The following is a 15,088-nucleotide window of genomic DNA, read 5'->3' as shown; positions in this document are numbered from 1 at the left end:
GAGCTTTCTGTTCAAGGATTTCCATAGCAGCATTATAAGTAATCACACACACAAAAATGCAAGTCACATTAATGTCCAATAGGGAAATGATTAAATAAATTGTGGGGGCAGCTAAGTGGTTCAGTGGATAAAGCACCAGCCCTGGAGTCGGGAGGACCTGAGTTCAAATCCGGCCTCAGACACTTTACACTTACTAGCTGTGTGACCCTGGGCAAGTCATTTATCCTTTATTGCCCCGCCCCCCCAAAAAATTTGTGGTACATTCATGTAATGAAATACTATGATGCTGTGGCAGAACCAACACAATTTTAACTTTTACAGTGCTTTTCATACTGTCTGTTCTTTGTGGTTCCATACCCCTTTCTTATCATGGGTATAAGGATATGGTTTTGGTTTTTTAGAATTTTTTAAGAGCAAGTGCTATTTCTTCCTAACCTGGGGAGAACAGATATTACTTGCTACAGACTATGTGTGTGTGTGTGTGTGTGTGTGTGTGTGTATGTGTGTGTATGCATATCTATATGTATATGTACATATATGTATATAAAATACATACATATATGTATTTATCTCAATACATACAAACATTTATAACTAGCTATATTAATAAGTAAAGTCTTTTCTCCTTGCTTAGTATCTTGAGTATGGGAAGATTATTCCTTCTTTCCTATGGAATATAAGTTAGCATTTCATATGAAGAATCCATAGAATCCCATGATAAACAAAACCCAGCACATTTATAAGGCCCCTGCTTCCTCATTTGAGAGAGTAACCCAAGAAAATTATCTTTGTGCTTTCCATATAATAAGTGTGTATCATGTACATGTGTATCATGTAATTGCCCCCTTGCTCTTAAGCTTTCACCCCTAAAACCAGCCAAGATGCTCTGTCCTTTTTTGTCAAATAATAATCACAGATGAAGTGTCCATCCATCTAGGCCCAGACAGTCGTATATCATAGATAAAAGCCCTCCGTATCCCCCTACATTGTTAGCTAATCTTCTATAAATCAGAAAATATTCCATTCTGATATGTTCTTCTCCCTCAACCAAGTTCAGTGCTTTAAGATCCTAACACAAGAATCTCTGAATAAGCATTTATTAAGTGCCTACCATGTGCCGGGCACTATGCTGAATGCTTTATAGATGTCTCATTCAATTCTCACAGTAACCGTGGAAGTCAGGTGCTATCAAGATCCCTGATTTATGGTTGAAGAAACTGAGGCAGATAAAGGCTGAATTTGAACTCACGTCTTCCTGAGACCTAGTCACTAAGCCACCCATGGCCTGGAATTGAAGGCAACAGATAACACCTTGCTCTATCAATCACTCTCCTGGGTCCCTGGAAAAGGAAGCACACATCAGAGATGTAACCTTTCCTAAACAAAAGGGAAATCTGGGAAACTGTTTGCAAATGCCACACCATCACCCTAATTTCTTCATGGATTTGGAGGACTCAGGATTGTATTATCATCTCTAATCCTCCTGAAGCTTCAGTACTCTGTACAGAAAACCCTTTAATTTTGTTTGGATACACAAGTCTTGTGTGCAAGTTTCCTCTTCCCATCTTGAACGCAGACGCCAGTTTACCATTCATTTATTTAGAGAAGCATTTGCTGTCAACTAAAGGAATTGTAATGTATAGGAAAAAATAATCATCTCCTGGACTTTAAACACCCCAGACAAAAGGGGCTCTTGTTTTGCTTGCTACGGTGAGTGCCCTTAACTTAGATGACATGAAGATTAACAACTATAAGGAATACGTATAAGAAACCTGGACATACCTTTACAAAATAATATGAGAGCATGAACGCATGCACACACACATAGAGGGAGGGAGGGAGGGAGGGAGAGTGAGAGCAGGAGGGAAACTAGAGAATGAAGTCCACACTAACAAAAACCACATAAGAAGAATGAATGAGTAAAATGAGAACAAATGAATAAAAGATCTTAATGGGTACTTAGAAGGAATGACTGAAAATGTGTTATGACAGCATAAACATTCAAATCAATTCATTTAAATGGACAGAATGCTAGATTACTAAATTCACTTAAGGCAGAGCCAGTTGGTGCAGTGCATATAATGCTGGGCCTGGAGTCAGAAAGGCCTGAGTTCAAGTTTAACCATTTACTAGCTGGATGACTTAACTTCTGTTTGCCTCAGTTTACTCATCTATAAAATGGAGATAATAATAACACCTACTTCCCAAGGTTGTTGCTATGGTCAAATGAGATAATAATTGTAAAGCACTTAGTATAGTGTGTGGCACATAGCAGGTGATATATATATAATATATATATGTGTATGTGCATGTATATGTATATGTATATGTAAGCATATACTTGCTTATTCCCTTCCCTTCCTTGCTATGTTGATATCTAAATTTTAAAAAAAGACCTCAAGTTCCATGCAAAATGAAATTTTCTAGAGATACTCTTATTGGAATCAAAATAGACTGCCATTTTATCCAGCCTAGAAAAGGTTCCTGATCACTTCACTTTAGAAGGAAATTTCTTGATTATTTCTACACACACACAACCACACATACATATACACAAACATAAAACCAGACACACACTCTAGACCCTAATCTACAAAGAATTCATGTGCTTCTTAGAAGGGTCTAGACCTATGATTTCATCAATGGGTGAACCTCCCAATGTAGAATTTTCCACAGTTGCAGACTCACAGTATGTCTCTAATTTATGGTAGCAGACAGTTGTTGTGGAGGAACTGATAGTCAAATAAGTGGTTCGTGATCATATAAGATAGAATGTGGCAGGGAAAGGCCTTGAAGTAAGGTCTTTCTTAATTCCATGGCTGGGCCCTCTATCCACTACACCAGGATGCCTTCCTAATAGGTTGTATTCATTTTTTTTTAATGGGAGAACTTCACATGCTAGTTAAAACAACATTATCTTATCAAATATCTAGGTAGGCAAAGTATTCAGAAAGACCTGATTCCAAACCCTGCCCCTGATCCCTACTAGCTGTGACCCTGGGCAAGTCACTTAACTTTTTTCATATTCAGTTTCCTCCTCTTTAAAATGAACCTGATAATAGCACCTACCTCACAGGATTTTTGTGAGTATCAAATGAGATAATACATGTACTGTGTTTTGAAAACCTTAAAATATATGTGTATGTGTATGTGTATATATGTATATATACATATATCAAATTCCCTTGTCCCTCTCAACTCTGTGACAGCAGAGAGTTAAATGTTACATAAAAATATTCCCTTCACAAGGAAGCAAATGCCCATATTGCACATTATTTCAGCTGGCCTTCAGTGGCTCTTATCTTATCTTTTATGGTCATTTTTATGATGAGGTGACCAAAACTCAACATAATATTCAAGACAGGGATATTCTGTCAATTTATATAATGGCAACGTAATATTGTCCATATTATTCTCGCTCTTCCTCATACAACTGATTTTTTCCACTGTTGCACATTGAGCAGGACTCATGATCTTGTTCTTGGAAGGTTATGGCTAATTCACTACCCATCACTGTGTATGATTAGCTTAAATTGTTCCTTCTGATGTACATCACCTCACACTTGCCTGCTTCAGATTTCATCTGTGATCCTATTGCCCAATTACCTAGTTTTGTTAAATCTTTCTGTAGTCCCTCACAATCCCTATTAGCCTGAAAATTTGGGGTCATGGATAATTTCATCCCCTTTATTCACCTCATTTTATAAATGGTTAATAAATACATTCAACAACATATCCTTTCTGGTACAGCTCCCCAGGGCATTCCACTATTAACCTCATTCTGCATTGACAACTGGACACGTTGCTCCTATTCTTTCCTTTCTCTCTAATCCAGTCTTTTTAGGCTCTGGTCTGGCTTTTACCTCTGAGGCTACAATAACCAAGTATTCTTATCAGCCTTTTGGGAAGTATTTTATCAAAATGTCTGAGAAGGTCAAAATACCTCAGATGCACTGCCTGCAGCCTTCAGTGGCATCCAAACCTAGGGCACTATTGCCTCATGCTGAACCCTGACTAAGGCTAGATTTAGCCACCCATCTTGCATTCTCTTTCTTTTGATGCTTGTTGACAGATTCCCCCATTAGTTCTTCTATTGTTTGTGGGGTTTTTTTACTTCTAAGGAGGAAATACTCTCTTTTATTGGGTTACCAACACCCAGGGCTCTTCTTCATAAAGGTACATGTTACTCAAGGCCCCTTTCAAATAAGTCTCTGAAAAGACTTATTTGGCAAATGGCCAAATTTTATGGCTTTGTACAGTACAGGACAGATGTTCTCCCTCTTTACTTCTGTCTCCTATAATCTGTATTTCCATTCAAGGTTCAACCTATTTTACTGAGCCTTTTCTAATCTACTCCCAGGCAATACTCTAGGACTACAAATTGCAGACAAGATGCCAATCTGTAATGGTCAGTTACTCAAAAAGCATTTATTTGGCACTTACTATATGCCAAACACTGTGCTAAGCACTGAGAATACAAATACAAGCAGGAAGAGAATCCCAACCCTCAAGGAGTTTATTTCTCCCTAAAATGATCTCATAGCATTTTATTTTCTTCTTATATGGCACAGTAGAGAGAGCACCAGGAATACCTGAGTTCAAATCCAGCCTCATACACTATCTATATGACCCTGGACAAGTAATTTAACCCTAGTTTCCTCATCTGTAAATGAGGTAGAGAAGAAAATGACAAACTCTAGCATCCTTGCCAAGAAAACCCCAAATTAGGTCACAAAGAGTTGAACACAATTCAAAAGACTGAACCATAACAAACATTTGCCCTTACAGTCTAACTTGTATTATATTAATTTACAGGTCTTCTCTCTGGACCACCCCTCGCCCCCACCACAATAGGCATTGATTGAACAAGAACCCTTCTGCAAGATCCTGATTCTCTGAAGGGAGTTCTGTGATCTCATCAAAATGAACTCTCTCCAGTAATTCTCATCCCAACCAACACCTGCCCTCTCATCTTCTGCAACTCCTGGTTTATAGCTTTTTGTTTAAAAAAGAAGTATCATAATACTATTTTAGAAATTGCCAGTATAATTTCCTTTTAGAAATTATTATGATCATTTACATAGGATGATAACATAAACATTCAAAAAATCTCTGACAGCCATGAAAACACAAAAGAACTTGGAAGCAGCTGTGGTAAGATAACATCAAATTTTGACTATGCCCAAAGGGTTCCAACCAAGAGGAAACCTTTCAAGATAATATGTTCCAATCATATGTTCAATTAAGTGTTTTGTTTTTAATAGGATTTCTTTTGCAAACAAAAAATAAAATACTTTTTTAAAGTTTTAATGTTTTTAGAAAACAAAATTTAATGTTCTTTCCTTATATTACAAATATTAGCAGATGACTACCACTTCATGAGAAGTCTTTTGTAACAAAGTAAACCAATTGAAGAAAACTGTTAATGGTGACACCATCTGAAAGTACATGAAACATTTCACATCTGTAGTACCCTCTACCTCTCTATTTAAAAAATATTATTTATTCATTTTTATCATTCACTTATTAAATTTTGAGTTTCAAATTTTCTTTCTCCCTCCTACCCCCTTGCACCTCTACCCACTGAGAAGGCAAGAACTTTGACATTACGTATATATGTGAAACAGTGCAAAACATTACCATATTAGACATGTTGTCAAAAAACAAAAGCAAGAAAAATAAAGGGGAAAAATTATGCTTCCATTTACACTCAGACTCCATTATCCTCTGGAGGTAAGTAGCATTTTTCATAAGTCCTTCAGAATTGTCTTGGATCATTGTAATGATCAGAATAGCTAAATTATTAACACTAGATTATTTCCTACTATGTATTGTATACTTAATCTATTCCACTGATCCACCACTCTACTTTTTAGGCAGTACCAGACTGCTTTGATGATTACTGCTTTGTAATATAGCTTGAAACCTGGAACTTCCAGACTGACATCCTTCACACTTTTTTCATTGCTTTCCTTGATATTCTTGACCTTTTGTTCTTCCAGATAAATTTTGCCATCATATTGAAAAAAATCTATAAAATAATTTTGTGATAGCTTGATTGGTATGGCACTGAATAAATAAATTAATTTAGGTACAACTGACTTTTTATTATACTGGCTTGGTCTATCCAATAGCAATTAACATACATGAAAAGTATTTTGTAATTCTGTTCATTTAATTCCTGGATTTGTCTTGGCAGGTAGATTCCCAAATATTTTATATTGTTTGCAGTTATTTTAAATAAAATTTCTCATTCTATATCTTCCTGCTGGATTTGATTGGTAATATCTAGAAATGCTGATGGTTTATGTGGGTTTATTCTATATCTTACAACTTGCTAAAGTTGTTAATTGTTTCAACTAACTTTTTAGTTAATTATCTAGGATTCTCTAAGTATACCATCGTGTTGCTGTAAAAAGTGATAATTTTCCCCTCCTTGCCTATTTTTATTTGTTCAGTTTTTTTCTTGCCTTATTGCTATAGCTAGCATTTCTATTACAATATTGAATAATGGTGGTGATAATAGATAGCCTTGCTTCACCCTTGATCTTACTGGGAAGACTTCTAGTTTATCCCCATTAAAGATAATGCTGGGGCAGCTAGATGGCGCAGTGGTTAAAGCACCAGCCCTGGAGTCAGGAGTACCTGAGTTCAAATCCGGCCTCAGACACTTGACACTTACTAGCTGTGTGACCCTGGGCAAGTCACTTAATCCCCATTGCCTGCAAAAAGAAAAAAAAAAGAAAAAGAAAAGATAATGCTTACTGATGGTTTTAGATAGAAACTATCATTTTAAGGAAAGTTCCATTTATTATTATGCTTTCTAGTGGTTTTTTTTTGGGGGGGAGGGGGTTGGTGAGGCAATTGGAGTTAAGTGACTTGCCCAGGGTCACACAGCTAGTGTCAAGTATTTGAGGCCGGATGTGAACTCAGGTCCTCATGAATCCAGGGCCGGTGTTCTATCCACTGCGCCACCTAGCTGCCCCATTTCTAGTGTTTTGAATAGAAACGGTGGTTTTATTTTGTCAAAAACTTTTTTTTGCATCTATTGGCATAATCATATAATTTTTGTTGTTTCATTATTGATATGATCAATTATGTTGATAGTTTTCCTAATATTGAACTAACCCTGCATTCCTGGTATAAATCCTATTTAGCCTTAATGTCTAAGCTTTGTACTATGTTGCTGTAATCTCCTTGCTAGTGTTTTAGTCAAAATTTTTGCATCAATATTCATTAGAGAAATTGGGCTATAGTTTTCTCTCTGTTTTTGCTCTTCCTGATTTAGGCACCATATTTATGTCATAAAAGGAAATTCTTATGAATCCTTTTTTGCTTATTTTGCCAAATAGTTTGTATTAATTGTTCTTTAAATGTTTGGTTGAATTCACCTGTGAATCGTTTTAGTCCCAAGGACTTTTCTTAGGTAGCTCATTGATGGTCTGTTCAATTTTTTTTCTAAGATAGGGTTATTTAATATTCTATTTACTCCTCTGTTAGTCTGGGCAAGTCACTTAACCCTGTTTGTTTCAGGTTCCTCAACATAAAATGAGCTGGAGAAGAAAACGGCAAGCCAGTTCATTATCTCTGGCAAGAAAACCCTAAAGGCAGTCAGGAAGACAGGACTAATAGGACTCAAGCGCAACAACTACAATAACATTAGATTTATGAGATTCTACTTGCCACTATCATTCTCTGGCCTTGTTCACATCATCGTCAGGTAGCCTCCCAATATCCTAAGGACTTTATTTTCATTCTCTAAGCACAGGAGACACAAATATGAAAACAGCACAGTCCTTTCCCTGTAGGGATTTACAATCTACTTGGGGTGGGGGAAAGCATCACATAACAAATACCACAAAAGGAATACTATAGAAGCAAAGGAAAGATTTCAATTGCTCTAGAAAAATCTGGGGTAGTATCCCCACTTGGAGTTAAAGGAATGAAATAAGGCTTTGAGGAGGAGACAGGCCCTGAATTTAACATTGAAAGAAGAGAAGGATTTCAACAGATGAAGATCAAAATGAAGTACTTCCTATACCTGCAGGAAGACATAGAGGAAGGTAATGGTAGTATAAAACTTAGGAGAGACAACAGATTAAAACTGGAATAAGAAACCTAAGAGCTGAGATGGAACTTCTTGGAAGCTGATGAACCTGGAAATGACCATTTGGGGAGTTCATCAACACTGTCTATTGAGCTATTAACTAACTAGTCTACTACATGTCAGCTTCTTTTCTGGGTGCTGAGTATATAAGTTGATAAATAAGCAATTAAACAACTGATTGATTAAAATAAACTTGCCAATATATTGGCACAAGATGAACATTGGTATGCAGATGCTTACTTCAGGAAAACCAGTTTCAGACTATCCAGCAATAAGAAGCTTTCTCTTTGTCCCTGAAACTGAAGGCAAGCTCATTAGTCACAATATGCCTTGGGTTTCTTTGCTCTTTCCCATCGTGGGAGAGTCCCCATGACTTCTAGCTCTCCCACTGATTGTTATTATATAAAGATCAGCAGGCTAAGTAAGCCCTCTGCTGTCTATCCCATTGATTCTCTGCCTTTAGCTCCTAATTTTCAGAGCATCTTGAGACACTTTAATAGGGGCAAGTAGAATGTACAAATACGACAGAATGGAGAACATGTTTTGGGTTTGGCTGAACCCCAAAAGCTTGAACAGTCATGGGAGATGTTCACACAAAAACCTGGCTAATCTCCCCCTTCCTTGGCATCAGAGACCCTGCATTTGATCACTTCTAGCAAATCTCTGGCTTTTAAAGTTATTTAGTTAGAGAGAAAAATGACTTCCCCATTAGTATGTGTTGGTAATGAGGTCACCTCTCCTTTATACCTGGTTTACAGATCTCATCTCAGATAGATAGAAGTAGAAAGTGGAGGTGGGGAGAGTGGGAGGAAGTTCTATGATAAGACCTTGTGAATTGCTGGGAGACCAAGAAGTAGGCGTTGAATTATTTTTCTATTTGTGATTGTATATTTCGGCAGAAATGTCCTCCTTCATTTTTGTTTTTAATTTGATCTGACAGCATAGGAAATTCAGTCTGTATTCTTCTTTCCTGCGTTCATATTTCTTTGTGTGAGTATACATTCAAGGCCAGGGTTTGTGCTATGTTATGATATTAAATCCTTGTAAACTTGTGTATTTTAAAAGAGCTAAGATTATATATCTCTAAGATTATAGAATGTGATTAAAATCCATGTCTCTCATTTCTTTCCAGAAGAGATGCTCTGAACATAATTTGGCAACTGAAATTCTTTTTTGTTGTTGTTGCTTAAATCTTAGGGGAAAACCTTTTAATGTTTTCCAAGATATAAGAAATATCTCCTCCTCTCTTCAATCCTCAAGTGTTACCTAAAATTATCTCATGTCTTATGGTCTGAAGAAGTTACTGGGAGAACTGTTGCATCCTAAAGCTTGTGTGCATATGTGAACAAAATGTGATTTGGTGTGTTTGTATATGTTTATGTATATGTACTAAGGTAGTGTGAGTCATTATATCTAAGTAAGAATGTTAAAAAAAAAAAAGGTTCCTCCCTCCCTTCTGAACATCTCTATTCAATCCAAGGAGCATTTTTTAAATATCTACAACAGGAAAAGCACTGTCCCCGGCACTGGGGATACAATAATACATCAAGCAAATCTTGTCTTAAAAGATTTTACATTCTTCTAAAAGAATGTTAATAGGCAAACAATAAACAAGCATTTACTAACAACCTACTCATGCTTTACCACAAGGGGAAGGAGCAAAATAGACTATAGTAAGTCTGACTAATGAATTTACCTTCAGTTTCAAGAACACACAGAGGGAAACAAGCATATATGTTGAGTTAACATTTATTAAGCACTTACTGCATACCAGGCATTGTGCTAAGCCCCATGAATACAAATATAAGCAAAAAGAAAGCCAGTCCCTGTCTTTAAGTTTAAATTCTAAAGGGGAGAGATAACACATAAAAAACCATAAATATATAACATATGTGATCATTGGTGGGAGGCAAGAGAGAATACCAACAACTAGAGAGACCAGGAAAGACTTGCCATAGAAGGTAGTGCAGGAGCATAGTTAGATAAGTAGGGGAGAGAGGAGTGCATTTCCAAGGATGGAGGATAACCTATGCCAAGACAAAGATAAGACATCCAAATCATCCTAAGGATCTCCCTGCCTAAATATGGCAAAATAGGGCCAGGAAAGAGGATTGTGCCTGTGATTTCATTAGTAGGGAAATTCTGAGGTAAGGAAACTTCATCAGACAAAGCAAGCTGGCACCTTCTCTATAAGTTATAGTCTTGGGGCAGCTAAGTGGCCCAGTAGATAAAGCACTGGCCCTGGATTCAGGAGGACCTGAGTTCAAATCTGACCATAGACACTTGACACTTACTAGCTGTGTGACCTTGGGCAATTCACTTAACCCTCACTGCCCCCCCCCAAAAAAAGTTATGGTCTTTGGGGGGGGGTGCCAAAAGTACTGAGAGTTTCAATGACTTTTCCAAGGTCACAGTCTGTATGTGTCAGAGGCTGTCTTTCATGATAAAATATGATGAGATAATCTCTTCAGAGAACAGAGATCACAGTTTCAGCATTAGCTGAATTCTACCTTCTTCCCTCTGTACTTGGTTACTTCTGTCTGCTAATGCTTCTTAGGGCCACTGCCACCACCATAGGTATAGAGCCTGTCTCCACAAGAATACAAACCTACCTTTCCTCCATTGCTCATCCTGAAACCATTGGTCCCACATTTCTGGCCCAACAGTGCCCTGCTGGAGCTGTTCTGGCAGTAAAATGGGATGCAATTCAATACTGCTTGTTTTTGCCCCCAGATTCTTAGCTCTGCGCATTTTCTCTGCCTAGAATGATCTCCCTCTTCAATTCTACCTAGTGATTTCTCTGGCCTCCTTGAAGTCCCAAATAAAATTCCATCTTTTACAGGAAACTTATCCTAACTCTTTGTAATTCTAGTGTCTTCTCTCTGTTTATTATTTCCTGTTTATTCTGTATAGCTTGTTTTGTATATATTGGTTTGTGTAAATATAGAGCTAGAGAGAGAGTGAGAGAGAGAGATAGAGAGAGAGAGAGCGAGAGCGAGAGCGAGAGCGAGAGAGGTAGAGATATAGATATGGATATGGATATAGATATACATGTTATCTCTCCCATTAGCTCCTTAATGACAGGGATTGTCTTTTTCCTCTTTTTGTTTCCCCAATGCTGAACATGGCAGCTGGCATATAGTAGGGGTTTAATAAATGTTTATTGATTGATAATTTATTCTTTAATTACTCTGCTCTCCATTGCTGCTTTCCTCAATTTCTTTGAAGTACCAGTCTTTGAACTCACTTTTAACCCCATCAAATCAAAGTGGCTGGATCTGGGATGAGTCCATTCTGCCTAAGAAAGAGAAAGTAAAGATGAAGAGATGAGAAAAAGTGGTAGAAAAAAATCAGACAAGAAAAGAAAGAGAAGAAAGCAATGATAGATGAACCCCTACTCTGCCTCTCTTTGTAAATAGCTGATGGCAACTGGCTTTTTGTACTTGGATGTTGAGCTAAGAAAGGAATAAAAAGGGAAGAGAATAACAAATAGGGTCGTTTGGTTAGACTGTGGAGTGCAGAAAGGATCTTTCTCTCTCTCTCTCTCTCTCTCTCTCTCTCTCTCTCTCTCTCTCTCTCTCTCTCTCTCTCTCTCTCTTCCCCTCCCTCTCCCTCTCCCTCTCCCTCTCCCTCTCCCTCTCCCTCTCCCTCTCCCTCTCCCTCTCCCTCTCCCTCTCCCTCTCCCTCTCCCTCTCCCTCTCCCTCTCCCTTTCCCTCTCCCTCTCCCTCTCCCTCTCCCTCTCTCTCCTTGTTGATAAGCCTGAGGTATAGTGGCAAGAGCACTAGAGTCCAAGGACCTGGGTTTGAATCTGAGCTTTACTACCAACTACCTATACAACCTGGAGCATATTGCTTTGCCTCTTTGAGTCTCAAGTTCTTTTGCAAAATCAGTGGGTAGGGGTTACACTGGATGATCTCTAAAGTCCCTTCCAGCTAGCTCAGGAATGAGGTCATTTGACAAGAGTGACCATAACAACCTGGGAAACAGCCCTCTGGGATCCTCTCTCGTTTCAGAGGTACTGTTCATAAGTAGTCAATTACAAACACTAAGTACCCCAGTGTAGTACTTGAAAATCTAAAATCAGAACAATTCAGACAAGTATCAATAGCCTGGATCTGACCATAGTTCTCACTATCAATGTTCTCACTATCACTCAGTTCTATAACATTATTTGTGGGTTCCCAACCAACACAAGTCATAGCCTGATACTAACATAGGCACCCCCAAATACCTTTATATATTCCAGTGACAATCAAGGGCAAGAAAACCTGGGGCCAGATACCCCTAGTATCATAGATATTCTAAATCTCCGAATTTCAGCCAGTCTGACTCCAGAATTTATTCTCATCCCATTCATAGATGCACCAAATGCTTCTTCATCACCAAGTATAGACCAGTTAGATCCAAGAAAAATATCAATCCCTTTATTTTTATTTAGATCATTGTATTACTGAGAATTGTTAAGCCATTCACAGTTCTTCATCAAACAATATTGCTGTCACTATGCACAATGTTCTCCTGGTTCAGCTCACTTCACTATACATCAGGTTATATAAGTCTTTCCAGGCTTTCTGAAATCATCCTGTTTGTCATTTCTTTTTTTTTTCCATAAAAGTATTTTATTATTTTCCAGATACAAGTAGAGATAATTTTCAACATTTGTTTTTATAAGATTTCTAGTTTCAAATTTTTCTCCATCCTTCCCCTCCCTACCTCGTCCCTAAAACAGCAAGCAATCTGATATAGTTTATATATGTACAATCACATTAAACATATTTCTGCATTAGTCATGCTGTGAAAGAAGAATCAGAGAAAAAAGAAAAAATCTCAAGAAAGAAAAACAAAAAAATAGAAATAGTATGGTTCAATCTACATCTAGATTTGATAGTGCTTTTTTTTCTGGACTTGGAGAGCATTTTCCATCATGAGTCCTTTGGAACCATCTTGGACCATTGTATTGCTGAGAAAAATCAAGTCTATCACAGTTGATCAACACACAATGTTATTGATACTGTGTACAATGTTCTCCTGGTTCTGCTCCTCTCACTATCAGTTCGTGTAAGTCCTTCCAGGTTTCTCTGAAATCTACCTACTCATTGTTTCTAACAGCACAATAGTATTCCATTACATTTAAATACCACAACTTGTTCATCCATTCCTCATTTGATGGGCATCCCCTCAATTTCCAATTCCTTACCACCACAAAAGAGCAGCTATAAATATTTTTGTACATGTGGGTGCTTTTCCCTTTTTTATGATCTCTTTGGGGAAAAGACCTAATAGTGGTATTGCTGGGTCAAAGGGTATGCACAGCTTTATAGCCCTTTGGGTATAGTTCCAAATTCCTCTCCAGAACAGTTGGATCAGTTCACAACTCCACCAACAATGTATTAGAGTTCCAATTTTTCCACAGCTTCTCCAACATTTATTATTTTCCTTTTTTGTTATATTAGCCAATCTGATAGGTGTCAGGTGGTACCTCAGAGTCCTTTTAATTTGCATCTCTCTAATCAATAGTGATTAGAGCATTTTTTTCATATGGCAATAGATAGCTTTGATTTCTTCATCAGAAAACTGCATGTTCATATCCTTTGACCATTTCTCATTTGAGGAATGACTTGGATTCTTATAAATTTGATTTAGTTCTCAATAAATTTTAGAAATTAAGCCTTTATCAGAAGTACTGGCTATAAAAATTGTTTGCCAGCTTTCTGAATCCCTTCTAATTTTGGATGCATTACTTCTGTTTGTACAAAACCTTTTTAATTTAATATTATCAAAATCATCCATTTTGCATTTCATAATATTCTCTATCTCTTGTTAGGTCATAAACTGTTCTCCTTTCCATAAATCTCAGAGGTAAACTATTCCTTCCTCTCCTATTTTATCTATGGTATCACCTTTTATGTCTAAATCATGTACACATTTTGACCTTATTTTAGTATAAGTTGTAAGATGTTGGTCTATGTCTAGTTTCTGCCATACTATCTTCCAGTTTTCCCAGCAGTTTTTGTCAAATACTGAGTTCCTATCCCAGAAGCTGGAGTCTTTGGGTTTATCAAATACTACATTACTAAAGTCATTTACTACTGTGTCTCCTGTGCCTAATTTATTCCAGTGATCCACCACTCTATTTCTTAGCCAGCACTATAAATAGTTTTTATGACTGCTACTTTATAGTAAAGCTTCAGATTTGGTACAGCTAACCCTCCTTCCTGTGCATTTTTTTTCTTTAGTTCCCTTGATATTCTTTACTTTTTGTTTTTCCAGATGATTTTTTTTATTTTTTCTAGCTCTATTAAATAATTTTAGATATTCTGATTGGTATGGCACTGAATAAGTAAATTAATTTAGGTAGAGTTGTCATTTTTATTATATTTGCTCAGCCTATCCATGAGCAATTGATACTTTTCCACTTATTTAGATCTGATTTGATTTATGTGAAAAGTGTTTTGTAATTGTGTTCATAGAGTTCCTGGGATTGTCTTGGCAAGTAGACTCACAAGTATTTTATATTGTCCACAGTTACTTTAAATAGAATTTCTCTATCTCTTGCTGCTGAACTTTGTTGGTCATGTATAGAAATGCTGATAATTATGTGGATTTATTTTATATCCTGCAACTTTTCTAAAGTTGTTAATTGTTTCAAGTAATTTTTAGTTGATTCTCTAAGTATACCATCATGTATCTGCAAAGAGTGATAGTTTTGTTTCCTCCTTACCTATTCTAATTCCTTTAATTCCTTTTTCTTCTCTGATTGCTAAAGCTAACATTTCTAGTACAATATTAAATAACAGAGGTGATAATGGACATCCCTGTTTCACCCCTGATCTTATTGGGAATGACTATAACTTATCCCCATTACATATAATGCTTGCTGATGGTTTTAGGTAGACACTGTTTATTATTTTAAAGAAAGCTCCACCTATTCCTAAGCTCTCTAGTGTTTTTATTAGAAATGGGTGCTGTATTTTGTCAAA

This window comes from Dromiciops gliroides, chromosome 2, assembly GCF_019393635.1.
Source record: "Dromiciops gliroides isolate mDroGli1 chromosome 2, mDroGli1.pri, whole genome shotgun sequence".
NCBI lineage: Eukaryota > Metazoa > Chordata > Mammalia > Microbiotheria > Microbiotheriidae > Dromiciops > Dromiciops gliroides.
This window is presented reverse-complemented; position numbering follows the sequence as displayed.